Here is a 22,897-nt window from a genome sequence, read left to right as displayed (position 1 = left end):
GGCAATTGGGGTTAAGTGACTTGCCCAGGGTCACACAACTAGTAATTGTCAAGTGTCTGAGGTCAGATTTGAACTTAGGTCTTCCTGACTCCAGGGCCGGTGCTCTATCCACTGTGCCACCTAGCTGCCCCCACACTTATTAGTTTTTTGATCCTGGGCAAATCACTAAACTCCTTTATGGCTCAAGAAATTCACTAAGATTAAGTATATACAATGGGAAAAAACACAAAACACTGGCTCTGGAATGAAAAAACACAGCCAAGTTCAAACCCTGCCATTGACATATAATCTATGATTCTATAAATTATCTCCTAAATCATAGATGGGTTCTAATCCTAGATGATTTGGGGAATAGGTAGCAGTTTAAGACCGGGTACTTCCATTAAGGAGTTTATTATCCTAGAGAGTATAATGAGTTGGGGAATCATTGTACATGGCTTAAAGTCTCTTATGTAGACCTTTTAAAATTAATTATTTATTTAATTTTTAGTTTATGTAATAATACAAGCATTTCCATAACACAGTATAACAATATGATTGCACATGAAATTGCAAATATATTACGTACAACTTGCTATTCCTTTTAAATATATAATAAAATTATCATGTCCATTTATTTTTTCCCATTTTTTTCTTTCTTCCCCTCCTCCTAGTCTAGAGATGGCTACCATTATACACAAATAAGTAAATACATGCAAAACCATTCTATACATAATTCTATTTATCAGTTCTTTCTCTGCATGCAGATGGCATCTTCATATGTCCTTTGTAGCTAATTTGGGGATGTATAATAGTAAAAAATGACTTATTTGCTCAAAGCTGTTCTTAAAACAATATTGCTTGGTTCTGCTCATTTTCACCCTTCATCGTTTCATGCTTCAGACTTTTTTAAATTGAATTTTATTTTGGGGGGGGTAACAAAAATATCCTTTTTTCAATCTCCCCCACTCACATAGGAAAATTTTTTAAAATGTAATAAATGTACACATACTTTATTTAACATGGTGAAATAATAATAATCAGACTTAGATGAGTGAACAATTGATTTTTTTGCACATTTATCTTCTCTGGGATTATGAGTCCTGATCTATCATGAAAACACACACACACACACACACACACACAGAGTCTCTCTATGTCTTTGTTTCTGTCTCTGTCTCTCCTCCCCCCTCTCTCTGTTCCTCCTCCTTCTCCTCCCTTCCCTCTCATTGTTTCCCTCTCCCTTTCCCCTTAAGTGGGAGTGACATGAGTGAAGATCCAGCAAAGGATACTAAGAAGGACACAAAGTAGGCAGGAAGACAAGCAAAAGAGGTAAGTCAACAAAACCCATGGAGGAAAGAGTATTCAGGAATAGCCATTAATACTTTTAAAGGCTTCAGAGGGTTCAAGGAGAATAGAATGTATAATTCATTTTAAACCAACAAGCACACATTAAACATTTATTACACAGTTGGGGAAAAAAGGACAAAAAACCACCCAGTCCTTACCCTTGAAGAGTTTATGTTCCAAGGGGGGAAGGGGAGAAGGGAAATCAATTTTAATTCATTTTTTCCTTAAGGTGCTGATTCCATTAAAAGTTATGACATACCGGTTGGGGGGAGCCATTGCTTGACCAAAGTGATGCCCTTTCCTATAATGTGCATTTCACAAGGCTAATTTTAGGTCAGGTAATCTGCAAGCAAGTATAATCAAGAAATGCAAGTCTGACACTAACTCAAAGCACCACTTACTGCTTTATATATGCTAATTTGCCTCTATGTAGGTGGTTAGAATTATAAAATGCAGTTAAGGTTACTATTCTGTACATAAATTAATAAAAGGAGAAATGTATTACCTAGACAATGAGTTTGGCTATAAAATTATTTTTACTTGTTCAATGATACCATAAGGCATCTAAAAGGAACATTTGTTATATCTACAACTAAATGCAACTTCATGTAACTTCCTCTGTTCACTTGTGACATCTCTATAAAACAAAATTTATTCAAGGTCTATGTTCTTTTTTAGAGAATAGCATTAGGTCACATGGCAAATAACTCCATTTCTCTAATTTCATAAATGATGCCAAATGAATTACCAATTTAGAAATGGAACAATGTTTCTAAATCTTTATGGAGTGATGCGATCGACCTAACCCTTAGTCTAATTCAATCTTCCTGTTGTTTAGCTTTGAGAAACAATGAAATGAAAATCAGATCAGCTGGAAGTTAGTCTTACTTTAGATATCTTAAGAAACGTAAACACAGACATGTGTGTGTGTGTGTATGTGTGTGTGTGTGTGTGTGTGAATGAGGACACACACACATACCCTTTATTGAGTAAAGCAGCAGACTAGAACAGTCAGAAGGAAAAAAAAATTACTTGGGACTGTCGATGCTGATTTATGGGGTAATTTTCTCAGACTCTTTCAATGCAATCTGCAAACACATTAACAAAGGCTATAAAACAAAAACAATCTTCACTACCCATAACGTGGAAGTGCAGGATGCTGAGAAGTTTGAAAACATAATTGATGTCTGTATTAGTCCAAATCACCCAAGAACTCAAAGTTATTCAACCCCCATGTAGAACTTAAAAAGTCAAATATATCTTGCTCAGTTCCTTGAAGGAGAGAATGATAGTCATTCATGGAAAATGGTAGAAAGAAAATTCATGTGTTCTTTTTTCTTTTTTATTATTATTTTTTGCAAGGCAATGAGGGGTTAAGTGACTTGCAGAGGGTCACACAGCTAGTAAGTGTCAAGTCTCTGAGGCTGGATTTGAACTCAGGTACTCCTGAATTCAAGGGCTGGTGCTTTATCCACTGTGCCACCTAGCTGCCCAGCATGTGTTCTTTTTTAAATGTAAAGAAGGGCTCCTTTGAAACTGCACTCTTGGGAAAATCAAATTCTGCTTTTACCTCACCTTGAATAGAGGGGAAACCTGCAAATGTTCTCTCTTACTTATTCTACTTTTGCTCTCTAGTCATAGAAGCAGTTAAGTTGAAGGCCTTATGATTAAGAAAATCTTTCTTTGATTACAGAATTTTTGTCTTGCTGTATTTCTACTAAACCTACATAATGAGGCAAATGAATAAGTCTGAGGAATCAAATGAGCTAAAACAACAAGGCCTCACCAGCAGCCTTTAATATGATTCATTTTGTCTACCATAACATGCCTTTCAACGTAAAATGTTTCATACCCAACAAAGGCATAACAAGAACAATGGAAATCACAATAATAATTACTGGAATTTATAAAGCCTTTTAAGGCTATCAAAGAGCTGTCCATATATTATCCCATTTGATCCTCACAACAGTCACTGAGCCTCACAACAATCCATAGAGACAACAGACACCATACTCATTCCCATCTTACAGTTGTGGATGTTGAAGTTTAGAGAGGATATTTGGCTCACAGTCACATATCTAGTATGTATTAAAGGGGTGGTTCCAACCTGGGTCTCACCTTACTCTAAATATAGTGCTCTTTCTACCATATATTAAGGATGATCAGTGTTTTAAAACTCCAGTTTGTTCTGTTCAATAGGAAACATAGAAGGAAATATGGAAAGACCTACAGGTACCTAGAGAAAGTGGTAGAACCAAAACTGTGTATGTATGCATGTATGTGTGTATGTACGCAAGCATGCATGTATGTATGTATCCCTATCCCTATCTCCATCTCCATCTCACTATCTATATAATATTATAAGTGATATAAAAAGGGGAAGACCTATGAGAGGAGAAAGGGAAGAGAGAGAAGATGGGAGAATTGAAGGAGAGGAGAAGCAGAGGAGAGGGGAAGGGAAAAGAGAAGGTGTAGGGAGGGAAGTAGAGGGGAACGGAGGAGGGCAAAGGGGAAAGGGAAAAAGTAAGAGCAATGAGTCAAGAAAGAAAAGATCGAAGATGTTTAGAATTTTGGTAAGGCTTGAAAGAAAAGAAAACAAAAGTATTTTACTTGCTTCTTTTATCTGCTTTTGGTTCTGTCAATGTAAAAATCAGATAACTTTTTTAGATTTTTCCCCTTGCTGCATAGGTTCATATATTTCTGTTTATGGTTATAATAAAACATATTTGAATACTTATTCTTTCCTATAACCAGAAACAAGTGTTTTTCCCCCTTCAAGGGCAGAAAACATGAAATACACCCTCCTGGAACTCTCACAGCAAAAAAAAGGGCCCATCTCTTCTAATTTCCTCTCAGGACACTGATTTCTACAGCAGTCAGTCCATATCAATCACTACTGACCTAGTTTCCCAGGACCTTGTCACCATTTCCCTAACAGGTAGAATGGATTTTGTGTATTTATCAAAGAGAAATATGTGACTATGTTCACAAGTAGTGTATATTATACCATATAGCAGTCATAAGTAAAAAGTCAAAGAGAGGGTAATTCTGAATAAAAAATACATTAAAATTTTGATTTCTTAGTTGCAAAGAGAAAAGATCTGATAGGACTTGACCAAAATAGCAAAACATGAATATTAATTTTTGGAAAAAGGAAATATGAAATAGCTTATAAATAAAACAGTACATGACCTTTCTGAAGTTTTCTGTCATATTATAATATTCTAAGAACTATCATGAGGATATTTTTAAAAGGATCCAATGAACCATATCAAAATGTGTCACAATGCATAAGCAAGTAAGTGTAGATGCTGTTTTTTCAGTGAGGTCTTAAAGGTTTCCACACCTGAAATCTGGCATGGACATGATGTTGGGTTCTCATAATCTTTGCTAGTGAAACACAATCTCCATTGAAGCCCCATCAATTTGGAAATGCTTAGATTATTGGTGTGCTGAATATCTATTGACTGAGACCCAGCTAAACTAAGCTTGGAGAGACTCATCGGGTCCCCAGTACCGAGAGGCAATTAAGTATATTGCTACATCATCAATAGCCATACTTGACATATACTGGTTGTGAGGTCCTGAACAAGGCACTTAATTTTTCACTGCCCTGAGCAATTCACTATAAATATAAATTGCAGATAGGCATTGGCATAGGGAGTTGCTTTGTAGAGGGGTCCTTATCCCACTGAAGTCATAGTTAAGAACAACAAAAAACCCACCACTACACCACCAGCACCAAAACAACTGAAGAGAATGCATCAGGTTATTGGCAAGTGATGGATTTTTTTCAGCCAAATGGACAGCTGAAGACTGCCTACTAAGGCAAAGAGAAATTATACTTTCTATCATAGGAGGTGTGCACAAACTGATGAAAATAACAGGTCCATTAAACAGTTAAAATATATTAAAAGCACTAATTCTCATTATTTTTAAGTTGTCAAATTTGTCCATCTTCTTTAGTTCCTATACTGCTAACCCATGGAAGAACAGACCAATCCAAAACAAGGCAGGGGTCAGCATTCTCACAATGATCAGTGTCTCATTCATAAGATCAGACATAATGCTGCCAAATTTTCTCTAAACACAGGGTTAACCATGTTACTCCATGACTCAATAAAATTCAGTGATTTCTTATTGCCTCTACCATCAGTTACAAATTCTTGTGTTTTGAAGCTCCACACAAAAAATGACTCCATTCTATCTTTCCAGTCTCACTGAACATTTTTGTGCCTGGAATATAGTTCCTCCTTACCTCTGCCTCACAGAGTACCTTTCTCTAAAATTCAGCTCAGGCACCATTTTCTGCATGAAGCCTGCCTGATTCCATTCCATTTCTCATCTGCTAGTGTCCGACTGCTATGTCTCTAAACTATGTTTTCTTTGCCCACTGCACATATGTATATATATTAACTTCAGATATGAGCTCTCTATATTTTTATATGTATCTGTCTCCCCACTGGAATATAAGGCTATTCTGAGTGGGGATTGTTTCATTTTTGCACTTGTATTCTCAGCACCTAACACAGTATCTGACACAGAATAGGCACTTAATAAATACTTGCTAATTGATTGATCTATTCTTTGTTATAAATTGTAGCTATACAACATTCCCCATTAATTTAAAAGATATGTTGCATTAATATGAAATGCAAAAAATGTATTTAACATTTACTAAGGTAATTGTTGTAAATTACACACTTATAGCTTTTGGACAGAAACCAAGGTCTACGATAGTTTCCAGTTATTTGAAACTCAGAGAGGATTTTTTAATTAAATCATAAATCAAAATAGGTCAAATAAAAAGAATGTGAATCAAATAGGTATTAAGAAGGGAATTTATAATTAAGGGATTTGGGCTGCATCTTAAAATTAATACAGATTTTCTTAACTAAGAGTACTTAAGGTAGAGAAAATGCTGTACAGTGGAAAGAACACTCTACATGGATTCAAATCTTGGTTCTTCCACTTGCTTATGTGACCTTGGCCAACTCAATTTACTTTACCTGGCCTTAGTTCCCATATTTTTATAATTATGTTGGATTAGATGAACTTGTAAAGCCCCACTTCCAGTTCTAAATCTGTTTTTCTATGATATTTTGCAATCAGAAAATCTGTATTTATATGTTTTCCAAAAACAAAAGACACCACAAATACATTTTGTATAGAGGTATGGAAAAAATTAAATGACATTTATTTATAATTTTGGAGTAAGATATTATTTAATCATTTAAATGACCTCAGGCATCTATGACAGACCCTAACCTAAAACAGTATGCAATTGTGCCAACTTAATGCAAGGGCAATTCTTCAGATAGGTAAGCAAATAATAAGGAAGTTGCAAACAACGTGTGAAAGAAAAGCTATTGGAAATGGCAAAATAGGACTATAATCCTATCAATGTGGGCACTCCCCTTCAACAAATGAGATCACTCCCCTGCCCATTATTGCCCATCCTGTGTGACTGTTGCTCATGTCATCCCATAAATGTACCACAGGAATATGAATCCATATGCTGTGACCTAATTTTATTGGGGTTATTGACTATTTTTCTGTCAGGGATACCTCTGGCAAGCTGATGAAAATAGTAAACCCATTTCAGAATGTTTTTAAACGGATAAAATCAAATATATAGGGTTATAATAGAAAACATTGAAATACACACATATATGTATATATGCATGTGTATGTATGTATATATATTTGTATATATACATATACACATACATAGATATATATTTATTTCTTGGATCTCAGGTTAAGGGCCTCTGCTCTAGACCTTTTGAAAGGGGGGGTGGGATACCAATGAGAGTACCAACTACCCTTGAATAATTTTTCACTTGTTACTTTTTCCCTCATTAGCAAACTACCCTGATGGGATCCTTTATACTATTTCTCTTTATATTTCTTCATTTATAATGCATTACTAATTGCTTATGCCTGCTGTGGGATCCTTCATTGCCCTCTGGATTATGTTTAACTTTTACCCTTTGGAGACTGACACAGACAGGCAGCATCATTAGATGTTTCTTAAGAGCAAGGTTGGGGGCAGCTAGGTAGCACAATGGATAGAGCACCGGCCCTGGAGTCAGGAGTACCTGAGTTCAAATCTGGCCTCAGACACTTAACACTTACTAGCTGTGTGACCCTGGGCAAGTCACTTAACCCCAATTGCCTCACTAAACAAAACAAAACAAAAAAAAGAGCAAGGTAAATCATGTGTTTTTCAACCATTAAGAGTACAATGCTAGGTGAATAATTACAAAGGGGAAGGAAAGATAAAAAGGAAGCATCTGTTTTATGTTGTGAGTCAAATTATAATTTACAAAGGCAGGAACTATGCTTTTTTGAATTTTTATATATTTCTAAAACAGAATTCAATGAGGTCCATCCAAATAAGCAAAGGAAAAAAAAACCTCAAAATATTTTTTACAAATTTGTGGTGATTAAAAACAAACAAACAAAAACCAAACTTATGGTGATTGTTGTAATTATCCATTTATTTAATATCACATAACTATATCTGTACTTACTATATTTTACTCTAAAGTTTTCATGGAGGAAAAATGCCAATAGCTTCATTAGAGACATAAATAGTTCATGTCTACTAGGGTTTTATATCAGGGATGGTGACATCTTGGGTAAAGGGTGGCTACTTCCTTTGCCCAAGATGTTGACTCCCTTGGGGTAGGCTGTGAAGAACTCTGGTGAAGTATGATTTGCCCAGAAATCTGACTGTCTTCCAGAAGGATGAAGTCCCCAGTGTGCCCTTCTCCCGACGTGCTATCTTATTTTCACTGCCAAGATACCCATCATGACATGCCTATAATATACCAACTATAATGGTGGAACATTCAGCTCTTGGATCGCAATGTTTCTATCTCTACTCTCTACTCCTTTCTCTCCATCTCCCCAAATGAATTTTTCAGAGATGGTAGAATTTCCAGTTACAGCTCTGAATTTCATCATAAAATGTAAGGGTAGATGAATGAATAAAGGAATGAAAAGCATTTATGAAGTTCTTAATAAGTGTCAAACACTGCATGAAGCTCTCAGAATTGAAATACAAAGTGAAATATTCTCTTATCTCTAACAGCTAACATTTTAAGATCGAAGACAATGTGTGGAATGAAGTGGTAGCCAGAGAAGAGAATTATGAAATGGTCAGTCACAAAAATATAGCTATTAAAATAATAGGGAAGTCTATTGACACCTTTTCCAGAGAAAATAATAATGTGGATTTCATTACAATTTTTAGTCTGTCTATACATTTTTATAATGTTTCTTCTAAATACATTATCTTAAGAACTAGGCATTATAAGGTACATGGGAAAAAAGAGAGATGGTCTTTTCTCTCAAAGAATTTGAAAGAGATTTCCCCCCTTGCTAAAGAACATTAAAATTAGATTATACATTTTTATAGGTATAATTTAAAAGTGTATCACAAAAAAGTAATTTAAAATGCATGGATAGTAAACTTGGATAAACTAAGACCTGTGAGAATCCCAAGGAAATGGTGCATAAAATTAACAGATCAAGCTTTTAAAATTAAATTCTTTATGATATCATGCCAACAGCATTAATAATTTAAATATCTTTTTACTCTTAATAATAATTTTCCATTTCTCTTAACTAGAGCAGAAAGGTTCATTTTAAAATACCAAATAGTCAAAAGCTCAACTATAATAACAAATATGCAAGGATTTTTTAAACACAAAAATGCTAATATACTTTTTTAACTCTTTATGATGATCTTAACTCTCCTCCCTTTTCCTAAGTGCCCTCCCAGCCACAAACAAGCCCAACTTTGGGAGGGGAAAAGAAAATCCTACGGTTCTGGCAATTTTTTTGAGTATCTTGACACGAGATTTGCTTTCTCACATCCAATCCACTTGATGTTGAGCGAAAATAAAGTGGCAGTTTTAGGTGATTGTAACAGCAGGAAAAGGAAAGAGAGCAGGTACAAAGAGGTCACTTAAGGGTGATCTTGCACACTGGCAGCCTTATTAATAGTAGGCAAGCTGGGTCATGAGAAATCAAAGTATTTCTCTGTTTCTGTCTGTCTTTCTGTCTCTTTGTCTCTATCTCTGTGTCTGTATGTGCTTGCCTCTTTTTTTTATCTTTCCCTTTTCCTTGCAGTATAGACAGGCCATATTGTATGGAATGAAAAATGTCTGATTCACATACAATTGAAAAAGTAAAAATACTATCTCTAAAGCCGGATATTTCATTTATTTTTATATTATTTCCGTAATTCTAACTTCCCTTACACTGAAGAGTGACCAGAACTTCTAGAACCCAAGAATGAAGGAATCAAAGGAGATAAAGAATCTGAAGAAGATGATGGAGAAAAATGACAATGAAACTTTTTTTTAACATACAGAAGAGAGGGAAAGTCAAGACATAATCAAGGATAGCTTTGGAAGAACACACTGTTTTATTTTAGGGATCAAAATAGGTACTGCACATTTGATTTCATTGATACGGGAAACCACCAGATTAGGAAATTCCCTTTACCATCATATATTGTCATCTTCCCTACAAGTTATATAATTAGAAAGTTACCTAGAGGTCTTGAGAGGCTTAATGTCTGGCTTGGGGTCCCACAACCAGGATTAGCATTTGAGGACAGGTCTTTCTGGCTTTCAGGATCGCTTTGTATCCACTACATCAAACCAAACCCATTTTATACATAAATAGAAGTTCTCGGCTTCATAACAGCCCTTTATGTCTGCTCTCTGTGCATGGCAATGCTCCTTTTGTGGAGATAAAAAATAATTTTAAAATTGCAATTAAAATCCTGAAAAAAAATGATTTAAAAAAAAACATCTGGACACAGAGTTTCAGAGTTTGGCATGGAATGGCAAAAAAGGAATCCTATTGATGAGACAGATGTTCCATTTTAGAGCTGAAGCAATGAGAACAATATAAGCATTTGGCTCATGAAGACTTTGCAAGGTGAATAAGACCACTGAGTGTTACTCCATCTCTTTTATACTTGGAGAAACTAAGGCTCTCGGTTAACGGAGAGTTTGAGTGCCTTGTTCCAGTTTACACATCTAGTAACTATCGACTTGGACAGAATTCAAACCTGGTTTCCTGACATAAGAAAGTAGGAAAAATGTTGGATTTGAAGTCAGAAGGCCTCTCTCAGAACAAATCCTAATGCTGCTGTTTACAACTTGTGTGACTAAAGACAAATTGCTTAAGCTCTCCTGTTCTGAGTCTCTTATCTGCAAACTGAGGCAGTTAGACTAGATGATCTTTAAGGCTCTATCCATGCTCCTGTGATTCAAAGCCCAATGCTTTTTCCACTATGCCATGAATGCTCTTGTCTAGCTCCACATAACATACAACCAGCAGGTTGTGGCTGGAGGTTTTTACAATAGTATGTATGCCAATCAATCAATCAACCAATCAACATTTATTAAGTGCCAACTATATTCCAGACATTGTGCTAAGTGCTGAGGATATAAAAAGAGGTAAAAGATAGTTCTTGCCTTTGAGTAGCTTATAATCCAATAGGGGAGACAACATGCAAAAAAATGTGTAAGAAACAAGCTATATACAAGATAAATATCAATTAGTTAATGGAGGAAGGTCCCAGAATTAAGAGGGTTGTGGAAAGCTTCCAATAGAAGACAGAATTTTACTTGGGATTTTGCTGCCAAATCAAAATCATATCAATAAAAGTTAGAATAGCCTAAAGATTAGGGATCCCAAAAGAAGTTTGCATGACATTACAAATCAAATAAAGGATAGAATTAATTGTTGTGCAAAGATATGGGCAGAGTTATTCAGATAAATGCTTAACAACCAGCACTCTGGAGGGGGGGGGGGAAATTACAAGTTATACACTTTATGTTTATTTTAAATTAGTAATATTTTCCTATCATTTTCTTATTCTAGATAACCAACACAATAAAAATAAATCAAGCATGGATTTGTAGTGTTTGCTGAGTTTTGAGGTATAAATGCTTCCACTGAAAATTTAACAATGGACTCTCTCAAGCCAGTTGGTTTGGTTCCAGTATACTTCTGCATGCAGGCCTCCACTCAAGCCCTACATCAATCTCTGGATTGACTGATCAATAATTAATGCATTTTTTTTGGCCACAGCTATTCATGAAGATTCACTAGAAAGACTACTGTGGAGGGATTGAGATCTTCCTTGAGACACAAAGTCCTATAGCTAAAGAAATGGCTGATCCTTATTAGGCATGGACATAAAACATTTATTTCATACAGATGTATTCTACCTTGTGATATCAAAGTGCCGTTAAAAATTGTAAAGAAAGGCACAAATCAACTGAGGACAAAGGTGTATATCAAGTCTTTGTACCCAACATCCAAAGCTCTGGCACTGACCAAAGTTAACTAAACAGAATTGTTGTAAGGCTCAAATGGGATAATGTAAGCAAAGCAGTTTGCGAACCACAAAATGCTCTGTGTGTGTGTGTGTGTGTGTGTGTGTGAGTGTGAGAGACTCTTTTCTTATTCAAGTGAGCTTTCTTTTTTTAATTAAATAAGGAAGCCCCAATAGTAGCTATTAGATCAATAGTCATATAATGCAGACCCATAAATAACTGCAAATAGCATTACATTTACTCAGTTATTAATTTTTTATATCACAGAGGATAGAATTGATTGGTACACTGAGTCATAGGACTTCATTCAAGTCATACTCCAGCGCCTCATTTCAGTGTGGAGGTGACCCTTGCATTCTAGAAGGCAACATTAGTGGAAAATAAGCCCCAGTAGTCCCTACTAAGCTGAAAATGCTTTTAACCTTCAAGGAAACATCCAAAAAGGTCTTAAAAGAGGTGGAAATAAAAACAAAATAATAATATGCTAAAAATTTCCCAATGGAAATTGTAATGTAAGCCATGGATTTTTTAAAGTCATGGATTTTAAAGGAATGCTTTACAAAGCAGTTCAAATTTATCATTCTCAAACCTTCATACATTGTTTTTATCATTGCAAACTGAAATGCACGTCCTTGCATGTCACTGAAATTAAAATGTACATATTATTTTCTAAATGTTATATTAATAAAATTATAAAAACACAGTGGCGGGGCAGCTGGGTGGTGCAGTGGATAGAGCACTGGTCCTGGATTCAGGAGTACCTGAGTTCAAATCCAGCCTCAGACACTTGACACTTACTAGCTGTGTGACCCTGGGCAAGTCACTTAACCCCAATTGCCTCCGCAAAACAAAACAAAACAAAACAAAAAACCCCAAACCACAGTGGCTCTTCTATTCAGCTCTAAAAAAAATAAAAGTAAAAGAAGATACTCCTCTTTCAATTGAAAGTGCCATAATATCTTTGTCTGTGTAATGATTGGAATGATGCCACCTACTGGAGACTTGCTGTGGGAAAGCTCTGCCATGAGGAAAATGCCTCAGAGGCATTGTGGCTTTTCCTTGGCGTCAGGAAATGATGTTTACTCATGGGTGCTGTCTATCAAGGCTACCAGCCAATCAACTTGAGGAGCCTCCTATTTTCTGGGAGGAGACAGAAAGGAGGAAAGGGAGCCTGCGCAGAGAGCTCTCGCGCTTTTGGCTTCCTGACTTGGTGGTGGTGGCGGCAGAGGACTTCACAGGAAATTGGAGGAAAGATAGGAATGCCAGGCTGTTGGAATTCTGTTCTCAATCTTTTTCTATTTTCCAATAAACCCTTAAAAACCTAAACTCGTTTTATCAGTGATTTTAGTCAGTTTCCCTGAAAACTGGGGGAAACAGATTAGAATCCACATTAGAATCTTAAATTACACATCTGTAAACTGGATTTTGCTCCCTTGAAAACTGATTTTGGATTCAAGTGAACAGGGTACTCTACTGAAACAATACTGTAATTACCTCATTGTGGTCTGGAGGTGATCTTTTATTCTCTTGGTCTATTCAAGTGAAGCCCAATTCCGGCTGCTGCTAACAAGCTAGAAAGACTTCTGGGGGAGGGGAGGGGAGGGGAGGGGAGGGGAGGGGAGAGGAAGGCACAAAGGGAGAGAGGAAAAAAGAAAGGAAGGAAGGAAGGAAAAGGAAGGCAAGGGAAGAAGGAAGGAAGGGCCTTTCAGAGTACCTTCATCCATCTTGTGTGTACCTCGTTATTTACATGCTGTATCTCCCATTAGAATGCATGCTTCTTAAGGTGTAGGACTTTTTCTTTTTTTAAAAATAGTTCCTCCATACATCCAGCAACTAACACAGTGTCTGGCAAAAAGGAAGTACTTCAATGCTTGTTGACACCCCCCCCCCCCCAGATTTCTCCTTGCTATTTAAAGCATTTTCCATTCGATTACACTCATTTGTTTTTCTTATTCCCTCAGTTATTATGAAGGTTCTTGAGGACAGGGGTCCTTTATTTCATTTTTTTTTTGTTAGCAGGTCCTTAATGACAAAAGCATGTAATAAATTTTTGTTGCAGCAAGTTGAAGCCCACTAAACACCTAAAAGAGGAAGATGTCCTAATAAAAAAAAAATCCCTCTATCAAGGACAATAAAGCAACTTTAGAGATGTTTACTGGATAAAGGCACACTTCAATTTCATGCAGGTAATTATAGAATATCTCCTCTCGATACCAATTTCCTTCCTCAATAGTCAAAACCAATTTGGCATCTCTGTTGTCCCCCACATAAATGTGCTTCCTGATATATAGGTGGTTTGTGAAGCTTAACCGTATAAAGGAGCATAACCCTAAAGAAAGCTTATATTGATTATAGAGTTTTTGTGTGCATGTGTTTGTTTAATACTAAAGGGATTCAATTTTGTTCACTTTTATATTCTCTTCTTTCCCCCTTTTCCATTATGGATTTTCTGTCCCATCCGTTAATAAAAGAGGAGAAAAAGTATGCTGAGAGTAAAGCAGAAAGAAATTAATACCAGCTCCAGAATATGTATTTCCACAGTAAGCTATGTGGTAAGGTCAAGTGTATATAAATATTGACTGAGTATCAGAATTGATGTGTGCATATGTGCATGGGCACACACACTTGCATCTCACTGGATAGCACCAAAATCCAAAACTACTTCATCAAAATGTCCAGAGTCCTCCTCGTACCATGGTTTTACGTAGTTCTCCATTAAACCACCATGTTTCCCAGTGTTCTATGAAATAAACACCACAGGTTTCTTCAGGGGGTTCATAGAGTAAACAATACTTAAACAGGAATAATTTGTGTCCTTTAAAGTTTTTCCCTTCAAAGCAAATGAAGCAAGTGTCTATCTCCAAGGACAGGTAACAGCAGGCAATAGCAGCAATATAAATTCATGGAGGTGTCCATGTATTCTGCTACTGGTGTAACAATGCCAGGGAAAGAATGAGAGTCACATAAAGCATAATGTATGAAGAAAAAGAAATCACACTCTGGGCTCTGAAAGATCTCCCCCCATCCTCCCTCTTATTATTTATACATCTCCTGCTGGGATTTTCTTTTCCATGAAAAAAAATCAACTTTATATTAACATTACATAATGTTTTCCTTTCTTAAATAAAAGAAAAGCAAATCAACACACTGCTTTTTGCCATTCTGAGAGAGGAATGTCCTGGGCCTACTGTTAATTGGAATGGACAACTTCCTAGGCTCCCAAATCTGTCAGGTGTTTCTGGTGGCAGTGACATAATGCAATCCACAGGCACAGATGAAATGACTCATAGTCTTCACTTGTTCCTGGTGAAATTGATTTAGGTGGAGAGAAGTTCCATATTTGAAAATAAACTGTAGGGCTCAGTTACATACATTAACAACCTGCTAATTCATCCTAATGAAGGAAGGAAACGAGCTTTTGTTAAGAACCCACTATATGTCAGGCACTGTGCTGTGCATTTTACAAATATTATCTTAGTTGATCCTCAGAACAACTCTAGAAAGTAGGCACGATTATTATCCTCATTTTAGGTTTAAGGAAACTGAGGCAGGGGTTAAGTGACTTGTCCAGGGTCACAGAACCAGTAAATATCTGAAACCAAATTTGACTTCACATCTTTCTGACCTCAGGCCCACTGGTCTTTGCACTACTTAGTTGCCTTCGTGAATCACTTGATTCACTTGCATTCAGGGGGGGCAAATGTTATTTACTATGAAGATCAGTAAAGGAAAGGCAGAGAAGGACTTCTAAATCAGTAATAATTTAGTCCTCATGATTTAGACCTAAAGGTTTTAAGAACCTTATATCTACCTGCTGACTACAGAGAGTAGTGCTGATTTTGTTTCCCCCAGTGAGTTTCTTAATCAGCTTCATGGGTGTTGGACTGTGAGCGCAACATATCATACAAAAGCTATTCATAAGATCTGGCAAAGAAAATGATATTACTTTATAGGGGAGCACCTATTTGTAAAATGAGTTATAAAACAAATCATACAAATAAAATAATTGGTGGGCACTTGGCTTTATCTTAATTATAGCTTTTAACATTGTATACTTCATCCATAGATTTCCCCTCTCCCCCAACTTTCACGAAAGATATATAGAAGTAAAACAATCCTGCTTGCCTTTTGTTCATTTGCTTAAGCCCAAATTCAACATCATAAAACAAAACTTTGGTGTTACTCTCTGTTATCCCTATGGGACAGATACAAGCCAGGCAGTAATTCTTTGAGATATTTTCACTGGAAAATGGAAAGGCTATAGGAGCCATCTTTAAGATTCTGCTATTTCTCTCGGCACCCCCCCCCCCCATACCAATTGCACTTTTAGGGTTTCTGACAGCAATTCCAATGACGTGTCACTAGATGGCAATGTTTGCTTCATAGGTAACTAAGCTCTATGCCCCAGACTGACTTGGTCTCCCAAAGAAGCAATTTTAAGAAAATACATTTCCTTCTTAACAGAATAAATATGAATAAAACATCCTTTATTTGTATGTGTCAAAAGTGTGATATAAGGCAAATTTTGAAGATTTTAAAAATACAGAATTCAGTAGAATATAAGTTACCTGAGGGTCTAAGTATCTTTATCTTATCCCTAGCACCCAATGCAATAATTGACAGAGTTGGTGCTCAGTAAATATTTCTTGAATTTAAATGTAGATCCAGCAATACCCTAATTAGTTTATATTTCTGCTGCTTTTAATAATTACTTGATTAGGGGGCAGCTAGGTGGCGAAGTGGATAGAGCACCAGTCCTGGAGTCAGAAGGACCTGAGTTCAAATGTGGCCTCAAACACTTAACACTTACTAGCTGTGTGACCCTGGGCAAATCACTTAACCACAACTGCCTCACTAAAAACAAAACAAACAACAAAAAACCAAACAAACATTAATTACTTGATTAAAACATGGATTCCTTTATTCTGTGGAAACTCACTAACTTCCAAACACATTCAGGCCAGGACAGAAACATATAACTTTGAAGCTTAAGAATTCTTCAGGTATCTATTTCTGCTTGCTTCCAATTCTGAGTAAAATTTAGAATAGTATTATAGCTAAAATAGCTTCTTTATTCAGCAATTCCAATGCTTGTTTTGCCGCAGCAACATCCTATGAATCCCCGACAAATATTACCATCTCTATTTGAAAGCAACGGTGAAGGAAATGGCAAACCATTCCTGTATCTTTGTCAAGAAAACCCCAAATGTGGTCAAGAAGAGTTGGACACTACTGAAACATGATGGAAAGCAATGTTGTTCCTGCTTTTCCTATGTCCGAGTTTTGCCTAATCAGACTAGGAGAAACATCTTCTTGGGCTTCAGTTTCCTCTTTTGTGAAATGAGATTAGATCTATGATCTCATGAATTTAATGCACTTCTTTTTCTTTTTTTCCGGGGCAATGAGGGTTAAGTGACTTACCCAGGGTCACACAGCTAGTGAGTATCAAATGTCTGAGACAGAATTTGAACTCAGATCCTCCTGAATCCAGGGCCTGTGCTTTATCCAGTGTGCCACCTAGCTGCCCCGAACTTAATGCACTTCTTGTTATCTCCTCATTAGCTCTTCTTCTTTCCCTGTGTGACTTCTTCATATTTCTTTGTCCTTTCCCTCCTCCCATAGGGTCCATCTTCTCCACTTCCCATGGCTGAGCTTTTGCATAGCTTTTCCCTTGTATCTCCAAAGTAGCTGTTCCTTATCTCGAACTCTTCAAATCCTGAAATTCCTTCAAAGCTTAACTTAAAATTCATCCTCTACATGAATCTTTTCCTTACCTTTCCCAACCACTGGGACCTCACCCTGAAAATCTACTTTGTGCTTAACTGTACATATTTTGGAGATACATGGGAATGTAGTTTCTTCTAATTGAGTGGAAGTTCTGGAAGGGCAGGGATTATTTCATTTTTGTGATTGTATCCCTATTCTAGTTAAATGCTAGGGACCTACTAGGCACTTAATAAATCCTTAGGATTAACTGATTAACTTCCCCAGGTTTAACGGTTTCTATACAATAAATAGGTCAAGGTAGCTTTTAGCAATCAGTAGCTTAACTCTCTAATATCTTAGCGATGGAGTTTTTTTTTTTAATAGCTAAAATCTAGCATTTATACGCAGTGTGGCCATTGTTTGACAAAGATCTTTGCATAGGTTATTATCCCCATTTTATAGATCAAGACACAGAGCCTGAAAGAGGTTAAAATACAAACTTTGTAACATGAAACAATTTTAAAAGAGGCAAATACAATTTTTAAAAAGGTTACAGTAGAAATTTCTTTCAATTAAGACAAAATGATTAGTTCTTAAATGCCCTAAAATTCTTTTTAAAAGTGTGTTTTTTCTGGGGGAGCCAGGTGATGCAGTGGATAAAGCACCAGCCCAGGATTCGGGAGGACCTGAGTTCAAATCCAGCCTCAGACACTTGACATTAATAGCTCTGTAACCTTGAGCAAGTCATTTAACCTTCATTGCCTTGCAAAAAAAAAAAAAAGACGCTAGCTGTGTGACCCTGGGCAAGCCACTTAATCCTCACTACCTCACCAAAAAAAAAATATTGTATGTTGTCAAGAGAGTTTGTCAATAAATGAGCTAATAGCTTTCCATAATTTTGGTGACTCTGAAAAGATGGTTTCAAGATACCTTCACACTCAAGTGTTCCCCCAAATTTAATAACAGTAATAATAACAATAATGGCATTTACGTAGTGCTTTAAGGTTTGCAAAGCATGGTATAACTATTATTATTACTTTTTTATCACACAAACCTTGGGAAATAGTTACTATTATTATACGCATTTTACACATGAGGAAACTGAGGCACAAAGAAGTGCGGTGACTTACCGGGTATTACAGGATTAGAAATCTGCTTTAGACAGATTTATACTCCTGACTGCAACTCAATTCACCAAATCAGCTAGTTCTCTACTTGCTTCCTTTGATGATAAGAAGAATATAAAGGTATAACAGGCAGAGGAGGGACAGCGCCAGTGCTGTAGTGGTACCCACAACATATTAAAAGAATTAGAAAAAATAACTCCCATAAATTAGATGGATTCTCTATGAATAATTTACCAAAAAAGATCTAGACAAGAATACTCAGGCTAGGATGATAGGGATGGATTGTAATTGGTCCTCATGGAGGCTAAATGGAAACACAGATAACTGTTTCCTTTCTTATTTTCTCACTTGCCCCATTTTATTAGATGTTCTTCAGACACTACATCCAAGCAGTAAATCAAAAAATTTGCCAGTTGTTTGAAATTAGGAAATGAATAGCATTGGTGTTAAAAAAAAAAAAAAACAACAGCAACAAAGACCTTTCATTGGGAAAAACAACAACAACAACACTTTTTTTCTAGGTATCTAATGACTCATGAAGAAAGCTCAAGGTCCCATTGCTAGCCTAAGCAAGGCGCAGAGCATAGAGAACCACTGGGAAGGCCACTTGGACTATTATTGTCCCTTTTTACAAATGAGTTAACACATGATAACAACTGATAGGGAAGATAAGTATCTAACATTACATGGCAAATTAGTGGTAATTCCTTCAATCTGTAGCCTCAACTGAGCTCTTAAAACTTACTTCTTGTATTAATATGTTTTATAGTCTTTTTGGGATAGGTGAACCAAGGCATCATATTATTATCCTTTTTGTTCTTTCTGTTCTCATCAGAGATTTCAACTAGGTATGACAAAGCATCACAACTGGCGGCTTTGGGTATAAGAAATGAATCCAAGGGAGTCACGATGCATTAAATGCCTTAAACCTTGTTGGTCATCACTGAGAAAATTAGTTGGGAAGACCAATGATGTATCTGTTCTTAATTTTGGCATTTGTTTGAATATTTGAGGCCATGAAAGTGAAAGTAATCAAGATCTACATTTGATTTTAGCAGCATTAAAGACTGATAATTTAAATGATACCAAAATCTTGAAAAATGTTATTTCATGACATCTATAAATACTTAAGCAATTGAATAATCAAATAAAAACCCAGCCAAAAAGCCCTTAAAAACATTATTTAAGACATACAGAAAAATGCCCCAAATGATGTTGATAGAAATACATACCTACATGCATATATGTGAATAGGTGTATATATGCACACCTGTGCATGCATATATGTATATGTACATATGCTATAGGTATATATACACATGTGTGTACACACACACACACACACACACACACACACACATATATACCAATTTTCCTCAAATCATACTAGTAGTAAACGTCAGAAGTACAATTTGAAGGAATGGTCTCTGAATCCAGAGCCAGTTCTTTCTCCACTGGACTCCACTGCCTCCAGGTGGTCACCTATTCGAATCAGAAAGTTTTCCTTTATAAAAGTGGATTTCTATCCCTTCCTATGTTTCTTCAAAATTGCTCAGGCTTTGGAAGTTATCGACCATGGGACCACAAACCGAAAACAATGCCACATTGAGGCTGTGACTATTGATACCTAAATCCAAAGCAAAATATTGTTTTTGCACCAAGAAAATGATATATCATTTTAAACAGTGCTCAATCTATTTGAATTATGCATTCCTAATTCAAAGTCAAATTACACAAATCACATTAGCTTTTCCCTCTAAGCTCCTCTCCTGCCTCTTTGTCCTTTTTTAAGAGCTTGTCTTGCTTACCCCCTTCTACCTGACCTCCACCTCTAAGATGTCCTAGCTTCTTCCAAGGCTCAACTCAGGTGCACTTCCTACCCCAAACAAGCTTTTCCTGGTTCCTTTAGTTTTTAATGCTTTTTATTCCCTCATCAAATTATTTTGCATTTAGTTATCTGTGTACATGTTATAGCCATTCAGTGGAATATAAGCTCCCTAAAGGTAGGAAATACTTCTCATTTCTTCTTTCTATATCTGTTACCTTGCACAGAGTAGCTATTTAATGACACTGAACTAAAGAATACACACTCATGCTCACGTATTTTGTGAAGGATTTCATTTTTTTACTTCAAATATATATGAATCTGCTACAGGCTACTATTTCTGACTCAACTATTCATATTCAGTTGTTAGATTTCTACTAGCTCTAAAAGTCTTGTCTCTCCTTTAAAGTTTTAATTCTTTGCCACGTACCAATTTTGGTTAGACCCACAGTTGTAACAAGCACTAAAGAGCTGTCACCAAGGACTCCACCCACTAGATCCCATGTATTTCAAGGGCAGGGACTATATTGACTTTCTTTGTATTTCCAGGGTCTGGCAGAGTGCCTGACACATAGTAGGCTCTTAAAAATTACCTATTAACTGATAGTCAAATATTTATAACCTTCTTCGGAAGGTAGAACCAATGCTTAGAGAACCATGCAAAATATATTCTTAATGTTAGCAAATACAAGACGAGTTCAAAACTTTGAGAATATGAATCCATTATCTCCAGCTTTCATATAGGTAAAAGACTGTGGTGAAGGGCAGTGCACCCCTCTTTTCTACCTTATGCACATGGTGTGTTACAAATGGATATGGAACAGAGGTTTATGAGAGAATAGCCACTTCTTAAGTCCAAGTTCAATTCCATAAAACATTTAACTCAATTCACCATTCATTTATTAAGTTCATACTATGTGCAAGACTTCATCATACAGTTGATTTGCTTTGTTGCACACTCTCTTTACAACGGAAAAATAATGTATCAGGTCATATTCCCTACAAATGCTTACTTGAAAAGAGGAGGTATCCTTCAACCTAATTTGTCTTGATTTTCAATAAGTGCTTGATAAATTATTTCAAAGAAAGGGAAGTCTCATGGCTCATTGCCCTCACTCTCAGTCAGAAGACTTTGTTCTAATCTTAGATTTGCCATCAACTCATTGTTTGACCTTGGTGAAGTCATTTAACCCCACCATTGCCTAACATTTGTCATTGGTAAAAGGGAGCTAATCCTGACCTACCTCACATGGTAGGAATTAAGGATTGATGAATACATTAAACATGTATGACCACTAAATAAAATTGATAGAATGGGTCAACATGATGGCAGAACACTAATGTGGTCACCTGATTCAGTGAAAAAACTACCATCAGATGGCACAGGTTGCTTCTGACAAGTACATTCTTAGTCTGTGGACCAATTAGGGGTTTGGTATTTGTCTTAGTCAATTTCATATAGACATGACAGATGCATCAAATTTGGCAAAATGTAAACAAAACAGCTGTTCAGCCAGAGCCACTCACTGCATTGGCCTTTCCTACTTAGGTCCAAGAGGGTCTCATCTATTACAAACTCAAATCACCTTTTACTGTTTCTGAGCCACACTGCTAAGCAGGGGATGAGGAGACAAAGAAGTCCTCCAGATGAAACAAGAAAGAAGAAACAAAACAAAAGTCAGTGAGATAGGGCTGTCATTTCAGAAAAAAGTATAATCTTAGACCTTCTAAATAGGATTTTCGTCTGGCAAAAGTGTGAGGTGAGCTTTCTCCTATATCCTGTGTAGGATAGATATTTATTAGAGTGCCCTACTTGGGTTTGGATCCAGAGACTTAAATCAAAGAAATTCTGGAGAAAGCTTAAGAAAAGACGAAAAATCAGGCCTTGCCATTGTCCTTTTAAGGAATAACCAGAGAAAAAAGGAAGCTAAAAATATACCTTAATATGAGTCTTCATGGATACTTGGGGTTTATAATCACCCCCATGAAGACAGAATGGAGATATAGCAGAAATGGTGGATTTGGAATCAGAGGCTCAGGGCTGAAATCTGGGTCATGTTATTTCCCACACCCTAAAATTTAGCAAGACTCTTTGCAAACGTGAGACTTATTTTCATCATCTGTGCCATGATAGCATTGGATCATGTGACCACTGAGGTCCCATCTAGCTTATAAATAAAGGGATTATTCCATTTTTGAATGAAACATTACTTTCCCAGACTTATTTCCCAGAATTCCATGTTTCAGCCTGACTATATGAGCAGTTATTCCTCAAACTCAGCATTCCACACATTGGTGGAGGCTATACCCCCTTTCACATCTGCCTTTTAGAATACTGCACTTTTTTCACAATTCAGTTCAGTTACTCTTGCTTTTTCCATCAAAACCTTGATATCCCCAAATCAAAGTATTTGCAATCCCCTCATGTTTCCCCAGAGAACTTTCTGAAGATTTCACCTTTGTATAATTAACTGTTGGTAGTTAGAGCCAGACAACCTGGGTTCAAATCCAATCATTGATGCTTAATACATATATAGCTC

General features: G+C 36.4%; 1 protein-coding gene across 4 annotated transcripts in view; it reads right to left on the bottom strand.

Annotated features, from left to right (window-relative positions):
* The window catches only part of SYT1 (synaptotagmin 1), a 755,577-nt gene that overhangs the window by 523,822 nt on the left and 208,858 nt on the right, over positions 1-22,897 (bottom strand). The window lies entirely within an intron of this gene.

Source organism: Dromiciops gliroides, chromosome 5 (genome assembly GCF_019393635.1).
Source record: "Dromiciops gliroides isolate mDroGli1 chromosome 5, mDroGli1.pri, whole genome shotgun sequence".
In the NCBI taxonomy this organism is placed as follows: domain Eukaryota; kingdom Metazoa; phylum Chordata; class Mammalia; order Microbiotheria; family Microbiotheriidae; genus Dromiciops; species Dromiciops gliroides.
This window is presented reverse-complemented; position numbering and strand designations above follow the sequence as displayed.